A 17,226-nucleotide genomic window follows, 5' to 3' on the forward strand; every position below is an offset into this window, starting at 1 on the left:
GAACGAGGAGTTCGGATGCTTCCTGGTTTGCCCCCCTCTATCTCTCCACTATTTTCCCTTTTTGAAGACCACATTAATAAAAAGCAAGAATGTGATGTTCAATATAAAACATACTGTTAATACCTCAGCCAGCATGGAATTTTTGTAGATTGGTCCCTTTTATTTTTGAATTTCCTCTTCTTGTTAGAAGACACACAACTGTAGTAAATGTATGCTTTGTCTTTTTCATTTCCAGCAGTGTGTAACTGCTTCCTTCTTTAGCTCAGTCCTAAAATTAAATTAAACCTCTCAGAAGCCCTTTTTCTCCACTGCACTTTAAATGTCAGTGTGGTTGTCTAAGCATCTTATTGTTGTGATTTTGGAGGGTAATGTAAGACTTTTCTAACTTACAGTTTGAATGCTTCTGCTTCCCCTATTTAGCTTTTGCTATGACACAGGCTTTCTTATAGTAAAGAAAGAGTAAAGAGGGACAAGAGACTACCACAGCTATTAATGTATGGAGTAACTTCAAAACTGTTAATCCCTGGGGACTGTGTTCTAGTTTCACTATGTTTTCCTGAAGCTATTAAATATATTAAAACTATATTAAATATTTAATATATATTATATGTATTAAATACAGTAAAATGTTTTTCTCTGTTTATTAAGTAGAGAAGATAGAATTTCTCTTCATAATTTTTGCTCCTTTGTGTCACTGCCACTCTGTGTGGTTTGCAATGCTTTATGTTCAGTTATTTTTTTCTTTTTCCCTTTCTCATCTGCAGTCTAGCTTCCACAAATACGCACTCTTCTCATGTTTGGTGTTTCTTGGGCCACCCTTCCAGGCACACAGGAATTGTAGAGCCTTTTGCAGTAAGAACTATGCATGGCTGTAGGGGGAAAGACATGTTACACCACCCGAAAGCAGGTTTGCTTCCAGATCTGCGCTGCTCAGATGTCTATGATAGCTGTGGATGCAATAGAGAGATTTGAGGCACACTTCCTTAGAATCAGGATATACTTTAACTTTTGTCACTGGACTGCAAAAGTTTCTGTTCTTGTTCCTTTACATCCCCTTCTGATGAAGGGATTCAACATGAATGCCCAAGTTCTGCTTCTGGCAGTGGAAGATCTTTCTTAGCAGAGCATCAGACAAAAAATGTCAATTCACTACACAGAAGACTTGAAGGTTATGTTAAAGACACGTTGCCATTTACTAATGTGTCTTTTGTATAAGAACAGCAAGGGCTCTGAGGGTGTCCCAAGGCATTGGGCCATGGGACAGGATCTGAAAACCGAGCACAAGATTTTCCTGATGTCATGATAGGATGTAGTACTACAGTTACTCATCTTGGAGGCTGTTTTGTTTTATTTCCCTCCTGCTCAGAAGGGTGGGTTAGGATTATTCATCATCTTTGGCTAAACCAACATGAAGTTATGTGGAACAGATGGACCAGAATTTACCTACAGGTCTGAATAATTCAATCCCAGTCTGCAACATTTATGATACTGTAGATGTTATAGCACTGATAGCATCCTGCCTCTTGAGTTATTGGTTAGTTACAAAAAAAATAAAAAAAAAAAAGAAGCCTAAACCAGTATCCTTCTTATGAGCATCCTTTTCAAAGGGTGTCTTCAAAGTTTTTGCAGTAGGTTGCTTTTCATCATAGAAGTAAGTTGCAGTCTGAGAGGGAAAAAGGGAGGCATTTCACTTGTTGGACCTCTGGGAAGTTTTAGTCTTTCCCTTTTCTTTGAAACCGTGCTTTTGATTTGTGTATCTAAATTAATTTTAAATCATTCTTTGTCAATAAAAATAGTTAGTTTAAATGGCCAGTATCTTTAGAACCAAAGAAAAATGAAAATTTTGAAAATTTTAGACTAGATAGTAATACCTCCTGCCTCCATCTGAGGCTTCAGCTTTCCTGCATGTATACATGCAGATGAAAGCTGATACACTCATTTTCCCTCACTGCTCTGGAGAAGCAGCATACTGAGTAGCAGCCACCACTTGCTTGACAAGAGACCTGACAGGACACATCCTGTACAGCCAAGATACAGAAAACACCCCAGCTGTTCTTGTGTAGAAGAAAAAAAAAATAACAGTGAGAGGAATGAAAAAAGCAACTTGCATTTTCTGCCTTAGAAAAACCATCCCACAGCACCACCTAGCAGGCAGAGATCGATATGAATAAACAGTGTGAGGACAGAACTGGAGGAAAATGCTCCTGCGAGAATACAATGTTGAGCAGGACTACGTGCTTTAAAACACGGATTCCGTCTAATACCTAGCACAGGTTATTGATAAAAAATTAGTTGTGCTCTCTTTCCCTCAGGCAGCTGGTGTCGTTTAGTTTGGATATTTGTAGCTTCATACAGCTAATGAATCTCTCTGCATGTCTAATGAAATGCAACCTCAATTTTGGGGTATTTTTTGTAATCTGGAGTTTTTCTCTTTAACTCCACGTATTTCTAAAGCACCTAGTTTAATCAAAGTGATGGCATTACTTATCATGGAATTTTATGTTTTTGTCTGCAATCAGTCCGAGGTGCTGGGAGGAATTACCCAGCTGCCTGCTGAGGAATACTGCCAGAGCACAGACTGTGAAGAGGCCAGCAAGCACATCCTTATCCCACTCCCATGGCAGGGAAAGATGTATTATAAAATAGTTAAGCTGCAGCTGCTAGATGTCTCTATTTCCAAAAGCGGTTGTTTTACATGTTTGTTTTTCTAGGGGACCCAGAACATGGAGCTTGCTTTTGAGCTGCAAATGTGAAGTATTTATTTGTGATTCTATGGCAGCCTACTGTCTCTACTTTGATTAATTTTGTTCATCTCCATAGCTTACACAGCCTTTTAGCCTTCAGCCTGCCATCCTAAACAGGCAGGAATGAAAGACTCTGGCAATACCCACTTATGGGAAGCTGTTTAGGAGATTGAAGGAAAAAGTCAGGGCTGCAATTAATGTCATGCTTTCAGAGTATGAGTTGTAGCTGGTTATGCTGAGCCAGAGCAGCACTGTTTCTCTTATGAATTGTGCTGTGAATATATGGGTTCAAAAAAACATGATTCAGTAATCAGGGAGGAGGAGTAGGACCTCCAGCTTGCAGAGAGTTTTAGTTTGGCATTATGCAATTAGGCTGATCTGCTGTATTACTCAGAGGCAGTACCGAGGCATCTCTGGCAGCAAGGCTGAAGTCCAGTCCTTTCCAGCTTCTGAGATCTTATTTTCCTGGTTAAAGCAGGTGACTGTCTATCAAGACTCTTAATTTGCTGTATAGCATTGGCAAAAGTGTTGTTATTATTAATAGGAAGAAGAATATTCACGAACTGTGCAACTACATCCCTATGTGGAAACTTAATTCTTTCAAATATTGTGAGACATTTTGCTCTTATAAAAGATGTGCTCATATAGTAACTGGGGGGGGGAATGGAAACACCACCAGAAAAACACATTTTTTTTTTTCTGGTGTTTCCATGGTTACTTGGTAGTATCTTTCATGCTATTCTCATGGTTGCTCCATGTGAGAGCCTACCATGGAAAACTTTCTAAAAGCAAGCAAAATTACACCAAAAGTAAGAGTTCAGTGTGATTTTAGTACTCTTAGTAAACTCACCTTCTCAGAACCTGTAGTCCACTGCATTGAAAGGGGCAAATCTCAATTACATTTGTTTTTGGCTAAATCTATAGGAGCTATTCCCATCAGGTGTTACACAGCTACCACAGTGCATTTCAGTTGAGCTTTCTTGGATACAAAGGGTCATGTTCTGGAGCGGTTTATTTTACTGCTTTTGTTAACTGCTGCCCCTCATTAGGGCATCACTGTATTTACTGATTTTGTTTGCAGTTGCTCTTGATTTCAAAAGAAACTGGAAGTAATCTGTTGTGGTTAATTAAAAAAAAAGAAAGTCTTGGGTTTTTTTTGTTGGGTTCCCCTGCCCACCCCCTGCCCTGCTGTCTCCTCTCTATCCCTCTGTACTGCTCCCAAAGAACTGAAACAACAGCTCAAAATTGATCTATGATGCAAGTCAAATCGCTGCTGATTACGATCTCATGCTTCTGTGGGTTCAGCTTTTTGAATGACCCTGGCAATTACTTGGCTAAAAACTATCCAAATCCCAGATGCTGAATAATTCTTAAATACTACTTCTAAAATAGATTTTATTCTGATGAAACAAAAACTGAAATAAATGTGAAACAATGCCTCAAATAAAGGTACGTCTTACTGTGCAGTAGCTTAGTTAAATGTGCTTAGTATTTAGGTCCAGATCAGTGCACTAAGGGTCAGATGAAGAGAAACACAGGCTATGGAATCTGATCCCTTGTCCTCGAGACTGCTGCTGCAACCATACTTGGTAGCTACAGCCTCTTAGGAGTGCACAGGCACAGGTTCTAGACTTCAGTTTTCACATTGCTGTTTGGTGTTTGTGGTCATATCTCAGGTCATTTCAGATGATGCTCTGTTGCACTTCTGAGGCTCTTTTACCTCACTTGGGAGATAGGAACCTAGTCTGGTCTTGTCTTTGAGCTGCACATCCAGATTTCCAGAAAAATAGGCTGCAAGGAGACTACACATGCAGATGGGTTAGTTCAGAGACCCTTCTGGACCTGTCAGTTCTGACCATGAGTTGCCAAGCCTTGACTACTTTCCACAGCCATGTTCCAATTCTGCTGTATAGAAAACATGTTTCTATCCTTTTCCATCTGCTGTCAAACTAGAACCAAAGTGAGCATTGCTGTTACTGTGGTGCTGCTGAGGAACTGAGACACAAAACCTGTGAGTCTTTGGAGGTACCCAAACAAACCATTCCATATTCTCTTAAATGCTTGAGAAAATGGAATTCATTTAATGTACAATATCACAGATTTTTACTGTACTCCCAGACCACACCTGGTGTCCAGAGAACTACTTGGATATCATTGCATAAAAGGTCTTGTCTTCACATGATAGGTGAACTGTGAACTACATTTTGGGCACGTGTATGGGCATTTGAATCTTAGCATATGTGTAACTGCTTTGTTATAGTGAAATTAGGTGATCTCTGTGATCTGGTGAAAATAAGTGTCAGGGATTTTTTTTTTCTCTTTCAGTATATGTGTGTTTGGGAGCTGGAATGGGTGTGTGAGAGAGAGGCAGAAAATAAGTTTCAAGTGCCATGCTTTGAAAAATAAAGAATACTTTAAAATATATATTTAAGAGTCACCATTTTTTAAATTCATATTTTGTATATCTGTTAATTTTTAGCCACGTTTAATAAATTAGACACCATCTTGGACAACTAAGTGTAGGTAGCTTTGCAGAGAACTGGACAAGATGGCCTCCAGAGAGATCCCTTCCACCCTCAACTCTTAAGTGAATCACCCAAACTTCCTCTTCCTTTTCCTGCTGTAGTGGTACCCACATGCGTTTGCTTTATGCTTTGAGGAAAACTGTAAAAGCCAGATCTTTTTTATGAGTTGTAACAAAGGCGTTTGCTTTTGTCAAACTACAATTGGGATCTGGACATGGAGGTTAGTGAAGCTGAAGTTAACTTCATCTAATCTGCAGACCTTTGGAACTCAATTGAACATGAATGTGATTAGATTTAAGCCCGTATTGGTAAGCCTTTGCCACATCACCAGAAGTGCTGTATGGAAACAATTCCATTTCTCTTATCCAAGCAGGAATCTGAGGAGTCTTTTTCCAGATCTTTCACCTTTCTGCGATTCAAAACCTACCATACATATTTCAATTTGTTTATTTGTTTGATTTGCTATAAAATTGGGGGTGGATGTGATGAGTTTGGTTGATAAAAGTCAGAGGAAGGAGGTAGCGTGAGACACAGGAATTACATTATTTCTTCGAATACTGGGCTTTGTAACTCTTAAAAAATAGTTATCGCTGTAATGTAATAACTTTACATCCCTGTAATAGTTATCACTGTAATGTGATAACTTTACATCAATAGAGCCCTGTTGAGAGAAGCATACAATAATATATCCTTGCAGTTGTCTAGCTGTATGCAGAAGTTGCATACTTGCTAGCATTTATGAAAATCAAAGTTGAGAATATCTCCATTCTTGTCCTCTTATAGCAAAGGAGGGAGTTAGAATAATGTGACATTGCTAGGGTTCTGTAATTAAACAGTGCCTTAGCTGATATGCAATGATTTTGTCCCCATAAATCAGGTTTCTAAATGGCTCCATGAAATATTCTGCTACTCACTTCAGGAAAGCTGGAAATGTGTCTGGTCTGTTACATTTTTGTTTTCATGATGAAGTATTTTGGATTAACAAAAAAAGCATCTGGACTATACTGATGATGGGAACTAGATTTGAGGATAGCAGCCTCTTCCAGATTTGGGACAGATGATTGCTGGAGAAATATGACCATTTCTGTTATGTTCACATGTCCCCCAGAAAGTATCTTTATTCATTAACTTTATTTGGCAAGTTGTCCAAAGGTAGATAAGTATGTCTAGTTTTGCAGTCAAAGCTCTGCTTCTGAATTACTTTTTATGCCTGATAATATTCAGAAGTTTGAGAAAAGAGAAGTAGAGAAAAATCTTCGGTCTATACATACAGTGAAATAATAGTGCTTTTATCATTATAGAAATAAGTGGAATATATATCCTTTCACTAGTTTTACTTTATTACATATTCTTTCAAGAAGAGTTTGTGGTGGGTTTGTCCCATGGTTTGATGTGTGATGTTTGTTCTTTCAACAGTTTTATCATTTCTGTAGTTCAAACCACTAACATTTTCTTTTCAGGATGCTTAAAAAGAATAACCTGCTGATAATGCATTGCTTAAGAAAGATGTTGACATAGAGGTAATATTTTATAATTTGGAGTCTTTGTTGACATACTGTCTTCAACTGTTTCTACATACTTTATTCATAGGTTGTTATGATTTTGTGTTTTTGCTGTTGAAATGTTGTCTATAAGATTGTGCAGTGTCAGGAAAGGACTGCTAACTATATCATTAAAATTACGGTTGTTTTCAGGCAAAGTTATTTAAACACAGGCATAGTTTGGGTATTTAATACGAGTACATTTTAATGAAACTGTTGAAAGAACAAATTTCACGTGCATAAAACCACAGAATAATAATAGAGTAGTTTTCCACTGTACTTGCAAACTCAAATAGTTTTCTCCCCTAGGGTTCTTGAACTCAACCTTGATATTATTTAAACAGGACATTTCCAAGGCCACTAACTTTAGCAAGTTGTTTCATAAGCAGTAGAACTAATGAAGCAATTTGTTATCTTTGTTTTTCTTCTTCCTTGCTTTTTGCTTGCAGTCCCACATGGTCTTGGTGGCTCAGTCCTGCTGTATGTCCCATGCCTGCTGTCTTTCATGAGAATGGCAGCCTGCAGCATGGCTAGTGAAGGCTGAGGACTAAAGGGGGACTAGCTGTCCCCCTTTCAAAATGACTGGAAACTTCCTTTTCTCTTATGAGATTGCTGACTTGGGGTCTTTTGTAATGCCTTTTTCAACTTGAGTAGGAACATCGCTCCATTACTGTCAAGTATGACAGGGCAGTGGGCAGATAGATCCCATAGTTACAGGAGAGAGTCCAGAAGTCCAATCCCATAGTACAGGAAAGGCAGTGGGAGGGACAGCACAGCTGCCTAAGGAAACAAGGGTGAGAATGCTGTGCTCCTCCTGGCTGTCATGTATTTCAGTAGGTTTAATTTTTTAAGAGGCTCCAAGAGAAGGTACTCTAATGGTTCTGTTATTTCTCTGTTTTCCTCTGGCTTTGACTGTAATTCATTCATTTTATTGGTGATGGCTTTCACAATCAGGGACAGGGTGACCTCTGAGCTCTACTTGAGCCACTCTGCATTGGACAGGAGGAAAACTAACATCCTGAAAACATTACAGTTTTGATATTCTGCTTTGTACACAATTCCCATATCAAACATAATGAAGCTTGTGAAGCCCTCTCTGCTGCTGAGGAAATTTCTGGTCACCAGCTATATAAATCAGATGATAGGGAGTGGGTCTTGGAAGAAAGTAGTTTGCTATGGAAAATTGATATGGAGCAAGTGAACTTCCTTCTACATAATTTTTAGTTACTCAAGAAAATGATACAGTAGTAATTTGATCTTAAACTTAAAGACTTAATTTGGAATTTAAAATATTTCTGAAAACACACAGTCAAATATTTACTTGGAGGCTTAAAAAAAGAAAAAAGATGCAATGTTAGATCTTCTGTTTGCCTTTTAAATGTACAGTACTTCAGCTTTTCTGTACATAAAATGTGATCAAACACAGCATGCATCAAAGAGCTGTTGCATGACTTGATTAATTGTAGATGACTTTCAGATCCTTACATGCTTTGCATGAGATACCTTAGTAATAGGCTATTGAATCCCTTCTCTCTTTAAAATTAATTGCTTTTTGTCTTGAGTAAGGTGACTTTGTATTACATGAGATGTTTTATCAAACCAAGATGTCATTCAGCAGTATAACAAAAGCTGAAGGAATGTGTTATGAGAGCGATTTCAGAGCAGGGACCAAAGATAAAGTCCTATCTGCAATTAAGTTCATAAAAACTATAAAAACTATATTCCTCTCCTTTTTTTTTTTTTGTAACACAGTTAAGGAAATATCAACTTGGCCCTGCCCAAGGAAAAGAAGTTGCTGAAACTGCCAATCTCTCAAACCTTTCCGGTTGCTAGAGGTTCAGCCCAATGGCCATCTGTTGAGGACAGCACAGTTCAAGGCTAAAGTCATACATCAATTTAGGGGGCTGGTGGGAAAGTTCTGCATGTAACTCCTCTGTCATAAGAAAAAAAATAAAAAAAAAGGACATGCCAAATGGCCTTAATCATATTTCTGCTATGCAGGCACACAAACGCCATTCGTGTGATCCATTTCAGTTTCCAAACTCATTTCTAATATGGAATTTTGATGCTGCATGGCTTCAAATCCTGTTGCTTATTATCTACTTACCTTACTGTTACCAAAACATTAAATCTCTTTATTGTATCCATTGCTGAACAGATCATCAGGTTAATGTTCAAGAGAAGCTTATTTTTAATTTATTTTGCTGATCAGAAGCACACATTTTATGTAATACACGTGACTAATTCCTAAAGACCTGTCATGTTTGACTGCAACTTACAGACTTTAGGGTCATAGATTTGCAGGAACTACCAAAAACTGGCCTACTCAGGCAGTATGTTTCCAGATGCTAAGTTGTGTTAGAATGACATTATATATATAATAATACATTGTTGTTGTTGCTTTTGCATAAAGCTGATTTAATTTAATTAGATAACAAAATCTCGGTACCCAACCGAGATTTTGTTATCTAATCAAAGGAGCAGACTTTACTAGGCAATTTTACTCTATGATCCATAACAGGAAAATGCTAGAAAACTGGGGCTAGACATACATGAGGTACATGTTTGTAGAAGACAAAAAGAGAATAAAGAGGTCTGTTCCTTATCACGTTTGATAGCACATTACACACAAGCATGAGTTTAACCAGAAATTGGTTCTCATGTTACTGTGGTTTCTCTCAAGCTAAGTGTTTTATACCTTATTTAAGATAATTCAATCACAATCTTTATCCAGACAGAGAAGACAGTGCTAGAGGTACTGATAGTGTTTATTTTCCTGGAGTCCTAAAAGATACCAGTGTTTGGGAATGGTTAATTAAAAAATCAACAGATGATTCAATGAAACTGCACTATTTGAAGAGAGAAAGAAAATTAAATCTGAGCATAAATCTTTACAAGCGAAGCATAATTCCTAGTCTGGACACAGGCTGATGGCAAATTTCCAGTGAAATATTTTTGGTTTGTGTTTTGCAATGGAAAAAACTAAAACTTTAATTGAAACCAAACCATTTTGTTTCAGCAATATCTGAAAAAGCCAAATAGAAAGGCATTTAAAACTGTGTAACACCTAATAGACCTGTGGTTGGGCCCCTGACAAAGGTGCAAGGACACCAGCTCAGCACTCACCTGAGGGTAAAGAAGTTTAATCCTTTTATGTCCTATAAATCTCCAAATCCTACCCTGTCCTTCTTTCTAGCTCAATAATTACATGTGGTTTTTACACAATGAACAGTTCTTGTGGGAGACGCTGGGGCGATTGGTCTGGTTGTAGGGGGGGAAAGCACAATGAGATTGCTCTCACTTTGTGTGTTGTCCTGGAGAGCTGTAAATGGTCTTTCATTTATCCTGTCATAAAAATATAAAAAAAATAAATAATTTTAGACTACTCTATTTGAGCAGAAAATCATCACTTCCCCACCTCTTCAAGATTGTCATTGATATTCCAAAAGGAGGAGAGGGGAACGCTCAAAAAAGCCCTGTAGCATCTCATGACTTGTTCCAAACACTGCAGCTTCAGGTTTATTCAAACAATGCCTGTCTGATGTTGCAATTGCTGCAAGAGAAATGCAGTACATCAGCAGTTCATTAGAAGTGACTTAAGACAGGGCTGATTTCTAGCCCAAACATATTCTTTCAAAGCTCCCATCAGAACTGCATGTATTCATCTGAGTGCCACTTTGACTTCAGTAGGCTTTGATTTGTGTTATGAGTTGCCAGCTTCTGTGTGCAGATGTTTTATCGTATTTCCCCCTTCTTCTTCTGGACCATGATTGATGGTGTACATAGTAATTTCCAGGCATGAGCCTTTTTTCTCTGGTTGACCATTCACTAATCACTATTTGCTCATCCCTGTGTTTTGTTAGTAGGCCAGATGAATTTCTTTTTAATGACCTTCTTTCTCTTCATGTCAGAAGTCTCACCACAGATAAATGACAGATACACTCCACATATGTAACAGTGCACAGAACTTATCCAGTATGTTTGCAAAGTTCTGAGACATTTCATTTTCAGAAGAGTAAATGCATGTATTTCTCTGCCATTCCTAGCATTACACATTATGTGGAGGAAAAAAACTTAAAGGAACTTTCAGAATAAAAAGACTGTTGTGTAACTGATGATTTTGGAGCACCTTGCATCTAAGCTTATAAGGGTTTTCAACTCAATCTAATTCCTTTCACAGCTTCAGTCCTGAGCTTGCAAAGCCCTTAGCAACAGTTAATTTATCTTATTTAAGCATCCCTCTTTGAAGATTTGAGCAAAAAATGGCTGAATATAAAAATGCAATCTGGCATTGTTTTATATTAAAACTTATAAAAATTGCTTAAAAATGTAGATATGGCATCACATGCATTCTTGTCTGTTCTATTGGTACACCAGCCTACAGAAACAGAGATTGATTAATAGTTAAATCCCTAATGATATGAAATGCCTAGGTGTTCACAGTATTCAGTACCTAGAATGGGGGTTGTTCATGTGCTTTGTGCACACTGTATTTGACTGTTGCCTCCCAGCTTTGTGATCCTCCCTGTGCCATGCACACCCTGTGACTTGGGCAGATGCTGCGTCTCTGAAAAGTAAGCGGTGGAGGAATTGGCAGTATTCATTGAGGTCCATCAAGCAACTTTTAGGGCCACAGGCCATATGAATTCTTTCTTCCTTCTGGTAAAGATTACACTCATTTGCAAAGTTTTGGTTGGTATTCTGTAGGTCATTTGAATTTCTAAATTTTCCATCTTTAAAGATGCTGCTTTAAAGTTCTGATGGAAAATAAGGGTGATTGGAAGTTCTTGGCATAGGTGACACAGAAGGATCTCATTCTTGTGATCATTCCTGCCTTCACGAACTATGAACAAAAAGGAACTGAATTACTAAATAGACTTGTCACCTAGTTTTGGACTGAAATAACTGACCTCAAATGTCAGTTTTGGACAAGAGAGAGACTAGAAAGAATTTGGGCTGTGTCTATGTTCTGTAAGGCATTTGCAAATCCTAGTATTAGGGAACTTCAAATGTTTTACCTCCTAATGTCTTTCCCCTTGCTTATTTGGCACCTCAAATCCCAATTTTCTCTGGGTTATGCAAGCACTCATATTTCCAAAAATCTTTCTGTAGGTGTTAAGGCACTTTCTGATGTTTAGCCAGCCCTGAATGCTTCTGAGACAGCTGATCTTCAGTCACCACAGCAGAGGTGGCTCTTCCTGCTTGTGTACTCAGTGCTGGAGCTCTTGGTTGGCTTTCTGCAGTGCAGATGTGGGAAAGGTTCACTAAGATGTTGGATGCAGTGGAGACATTCTTTTACATAAATACAGGTGGACAGTGTGGGAAATACTGAAATGACATTGTTGCAGAGATTTCAGAAAATTTAATATTAATTTAAAAAATAGTGGGATTTCATAGAATCACACAATAGAATGGTTTGGGTTGGAAGGAGCCTTAAAGATCACATAGTTCCAACCCCTCTGCCACTGGGTTTACTTCCATTAGACTAGTTTATTCAAATCCCCATCAAACCTGGCCCTGAAAACTTGCAGGAATGGAGCATCCACAACCTCTCTGGGCAACCTCTTTCAGTACCTGACTACTCTCACAGGGAAGAATTTCTTCCTAACATATAAGTATGCTCTCTTTCAGTTTAAAGCCACTACCACTTCACTACTTAAAATCTGGAAAATTACAGGTGTTTCTTTTAGCATCACACCATTTGAATCTGTCTACTTATTCTGAATAAGAGACAATATGAATTGGAATAGGTGTTAATAGTGTGCCTTTGTGTGAAAGGAGGTCAGACGCATCCCAGGCTGAGCTGGTGAGAGCGTAGCCACCGAGGTGAAGGAAGCAAGTGCAGTGATGCTCACCATGATGGTGAGATGGGGTAGAGCATGTGCTATATGAGGAAAGGAATGGCATTTTTTCACCGAAGATAAGAAGGAAAATCTTATCAGGGCCATTCCAACTAAAAATATTACTCTGAGATTCTGTCAAGCTCACTATTTATACTTCCTTTTTTTTTATTATTACAAAGGAAAACAATATATTATAATAATATTGTATATTACAATATTACCATATAGTAGCCTTATATACATACTATATATATATATATATATATATATATATATATATTCCTTTCATTCCAGGAAGATCTTTCCTCCTTTTGTGAACAGAAGGTGATTTTATTCCCTTACAAAACATGAAATTGAGTCAAATTGCAGGTGCTGATGGGATGCCAATGGGCTCTTCCTGCAGCACTAGATCTGAAGTCGGGGGCATCTTTGCACCCCACAAGAGAGAGGGATTCCAGCTTCCCTGTGCACCTCTCCCAGGCAGGCTGAACACTGGTTCCACTGGGTGTTTCCTTAGCTGCAGCTCTGCCTGACTGTATTGTACAAAAAAGGATGAGTACCTGACCTACAGTAAATCCAAGTCTTCACCTGGATTAGGTTTCAGAGGATATGGCAGTAGTAAATCTTTATTTAATAATTCAATGCCTATTTCTCCTTTAAATGTGAATAGTGTAAATCTGAAGTAGCTACATCTCCCCAAGTAAAATATTTTTATTCAATTTCCTTTTTACTTTCTTCCTTTTTAAAAGGAAAAATAACTGAATCCTGAATGTTTCAATCTGAACTCTACAAATATTGCTTTGGTCTCTAAGTCAATGAACTTTATGACAACATTCCTTGTAAAGGTTAAAGCCTTTCCAGACAAGTGATTAACAACTGTGATAAGCCCTTCCATGAGACATGAGTTTTGCAGCCTGTTGTGTGGTATCCCTGTCTGAATCTGTAATTGTCTAAATATAAAGAGATAAAAGGGAAAGGGATTGCCAAATTGCACTGTATAAGGTAAAGCAAGTCAGAGGGAAATAGTTTATAATTTTTCTTCTTCCTTTTACGTTGCTGGCTTGCTCTTATCTTTAGCCAGAAGATGCTAACATCATTTCCTCTCTATAAATTGGCTTGCACATGATACAAAAACACAACATGAACTTTATTTTCTAGCTTAATAGAAGTTCTGATGCTTCAGTGTTTGGATATTCAAGAATCCTGATTTAATCTCAGAACTGTTAAAAAATTATTTTACCAAGCCAGTGAGTATGCATATTGCCTTAGTGAGACTTCCTTTTTAACTAAGCAGCAATATTTAAATGAAAATTTGGATTTAATTAGATCAACCAGTGTTTGCAAAGTGATAATAACAGGACTTTTTTTGAACTAGCATGTCTGCTTCTTTCCAGTCCTGTTTGAAATAGAAGTGTGATTGGCCCATGGGTTTTAAAAAAAACTGTGACTATTGAAGCAGATTCAGAAAGCAGTTGTTCCTCTCTTCAATAGTAAAGGAGTACCAGGAAAAAATCCCACAAACAGTCTTAAAAGTTTTCATTAAGTTTTTAACAGTGATTCAGCTAATTAGTTATTCACCTGCTTGTGAATGAAATATGAAACTTGTTTCTATTGCCCCCATTGCTGTGCCATCTGGTAAATCATGTGAAATAAAATGATAGTGACTGGTAAAAAGTCCCATGACTTCACAAAAGGAAGCAAGAAAATCAATGAATTGCTGCTGGGTTTTTTTTTTTGTATAGCAATCTTTCAATTATGAGATTTAGTTATTTTATTTGCAATCTAGCTGTATACTTAATTGAAAAGGTATATCATGCAAACACATTTTAGAACTCACAGGAAACTGTGAGGATCTCTCATTTGGCAGTCAAATAGTTACTCACAAATGGGAACTTCAGGCCCACAGGTGGTCACAAAGGGAACATTTAACAGATTGGACATCATACGGGAGGCCACATTAAAAAAAATTCCCTGTGCTTTATATGGGTCCTGCCACCAGATATCTCTGAACAAACCTTTCAGAGACTGTTTGGTGCCACAGCGGATAATTAGAGCTGATTTTAATGTGAGTATGTGAGGCTCTGGACTGTTTTTGTGTCTGGGTATGACAGGCTATCGGACGTCTCGGAGGGCCTTTGGCTGGCTGAAGACTTCAGTTTCCTAGGGGGAGTGAAGCTGTGCAATGATTGCCTGCTCCTGTCAAGAAGCACTGTTAGTGCAGTTTAGAAAGGCACTGCAGGATGAGCACAAAGATTGTGTGGGTCATGGGTAGTTAGGTAAGTCCTCAGTATAGGCATTGTACAGCTTAGTCTAGGACTGCAGTGTTTTACTTTAGTCCTTGCCTAAAGTGTCCAGAGCAGCCGACAGGCTTAAAAGTGCCCACAGGAGTCCCAAATACCATTTTCTATTAAGCAGAATTAAGCATTGTTTTAAAGGTAGATTTTCTGAAAGCTAATATTTGTGCTGGTGCAAGAAGAAAACAGCCATGGTATGCACCTTCAGTGGAAAGCACATCCACTTCCAGGGCTGATTAAATCTTTTGTGAGGAGCTAGATAAGCCCTGAAAATTTGCAGATTCATGAACTGAATTTACAGTGTCCTTCTAAGACCTAAATGGCAAGCAAAACATGGTTTTCCTAATCACTCCTTTTCTCCAGGACTGCTTCTGAGTGGCATTTATTCCTTAAAAAAACATCTATTAGCTTGTTAAGCACAGAAGATAAGAGGAAGCTGCAGATAGCACCTGAAATCAGCTGGCTTGAGCCTTGGTCTGGTGCAAATGCAGTGGGCTACCCTGGGGCTTCACAGGGTTTGCAGTGTGGCAGGTGCAGAAGGACCAGCTCCTTTTTGCAGCAGCTGCCATGGCCAGCAGGCAACAATCTGAGCAAAGGTACTGCCAAAGGTTCTTCTTCCTGGAAGAAAAAGATTTGCAAAAACAGACTTAGGCTTGGTGTGTCTCCCACTGACTGGAGACATATGGAGACATATGGGAACTTTGCCGTGCAGCACTTTCATGAGAATTCATCCCATTGTCACCACATGACTGAGACTTGAAGCTTTAAGAACCATGAAAAGTATATATAAGCTTTTATTTTTAAGGAAAAAAGCCCCTAATCATATTAGTAGGTAGTATGTAAACGGTTATCTGGGAAGTATCTTAATTTTAGAATAATTTATAGTAATCTGGTATAGTAATTTGGTATAACTCCTATTTACAAAGTAACTTTACAAAACAAGTGGAGACTTTTTGGAAATTCTTTCAGTGTGTTTAGTAAACAATTGAACTTGATTCCTAAGAGAAATGTCACTGCAGACTGACAACACTGTGGTATTGGCCAGACAGGCAAATACATGGATGTACAATGCAAATGTGGGGAAGTGATTTTTCTGTGTTATCAGGTTTCAATTTCCTATGATTTGACTACCCCATGTATCTATGAAGTATCACTGCAGCAGTATAACTGCAAATTAGACTAATCAAGAGTCTTAATAGACCTGGTCAGTTTTATTACTGGGATTTCCTGGCTGCCAGCCCTAAAATTCAACAATTTGACAACAAATAAAGCCTGAGAAAAGTGTAGATTCAACAGCAGATTACTTTGCATTGCTAGTAGTGCCATTGTAGGCATTAAGCTCAATTCTGCATGAGTGGGTGAACCCCAAGAAACTAGGGAAATAGCTGGGACCACTGTTGACACTGAACTGTGTGTTAACAACAGCAAGCTGCATTTTAGCTCATTACCTTCAAGTGCACTCCAGTACATCTCTACATGCTCCAGTACATCCCAGCAGCTTGCGTCTATGCCTGTTGCACTTGCAGTCTTTTTTAGAATATAGACACAGTCACTGCTTTGCAACTATGTGTACATCTATGAAATTATTATTAATGATTTTTGGCTTCTTATGAGAGTTGTGTTGAGAGGACTTGAAAAAAATTGGTAAATGGGAATTAGTCAATATTGACAGAAACTGTATCATAATCCATTATTTAGATTGAAAGTATAGCAAATTTGAACCTGTATCAATTCCCCCAGTAAAAGCCCTCTCAACATGCAGAGCCTTGCCTATTAAAAAATCCTCTCCTCAATTAAAGAGTTGGTTTTTCACATACCTGATCATGCCAAGTAATCATACTTGATCATTCCTAAAAATTCTTACTCAGCTCTTTTAGTCAAATGATCCTCTCTGGAAATGGGAGCTCTGAGGTGAAATAGGGTTTGGCCAGATCCGTTTACCAATGTCTTTGAAGAACACTCACTCCTAAGGATGTACAAAAACCTGAATTTGAAAACTTGCAGGCAGAATGCTCAGTTCCAGTAAATCACACATTTTGTGACAGGGTAGGATAGTTGGATATTAAACACATTTCCTCCCAAGTTGTCTTTAATAGTGAAGATCAATCTATTTAATAATTTAGGGATTAAACAGTAGCATTACAAGAAGAGAAGAAAGCATAAGGAGGAAATCATCCCATCATACAGCATTTTGACAGGATTAAAGTCTTAGAGCAGAGGGAGGAAATACATGTGTTGAGAAATAAAGAACTATATGCTTTGTTAGCTCAGTGGGTTCT

At 38.2% G+C, this 17,226-nt stretch overlaps 1 protein-coding gene across 6 annotated transcripts in view; it reads left to right on the top strand.

Moving 5' to 3' along the window:
• FHOD3 (formin homology 2 domain containing 3) overlaps window positions 1-17,226 on the top strand; it is a 371,712-nt gene that overhangs the window by 230,624 nt on the left and 123,862 nt on the right. The window lies entirely within an intron of this gene.

This window comes from Passer domesticus, chromosome 1 (genome assembly GCF_036417665.1).
Source record: "Passer domesticus isolate bPasDom1 chromosome 1, bPasDom1.hap1, whole genome shotgun sequence".
NCBI lineage: Eukaryota > Metazoa > Chordata > Aves > Passeriformes > Passeridae > Passer > Passer domesticus.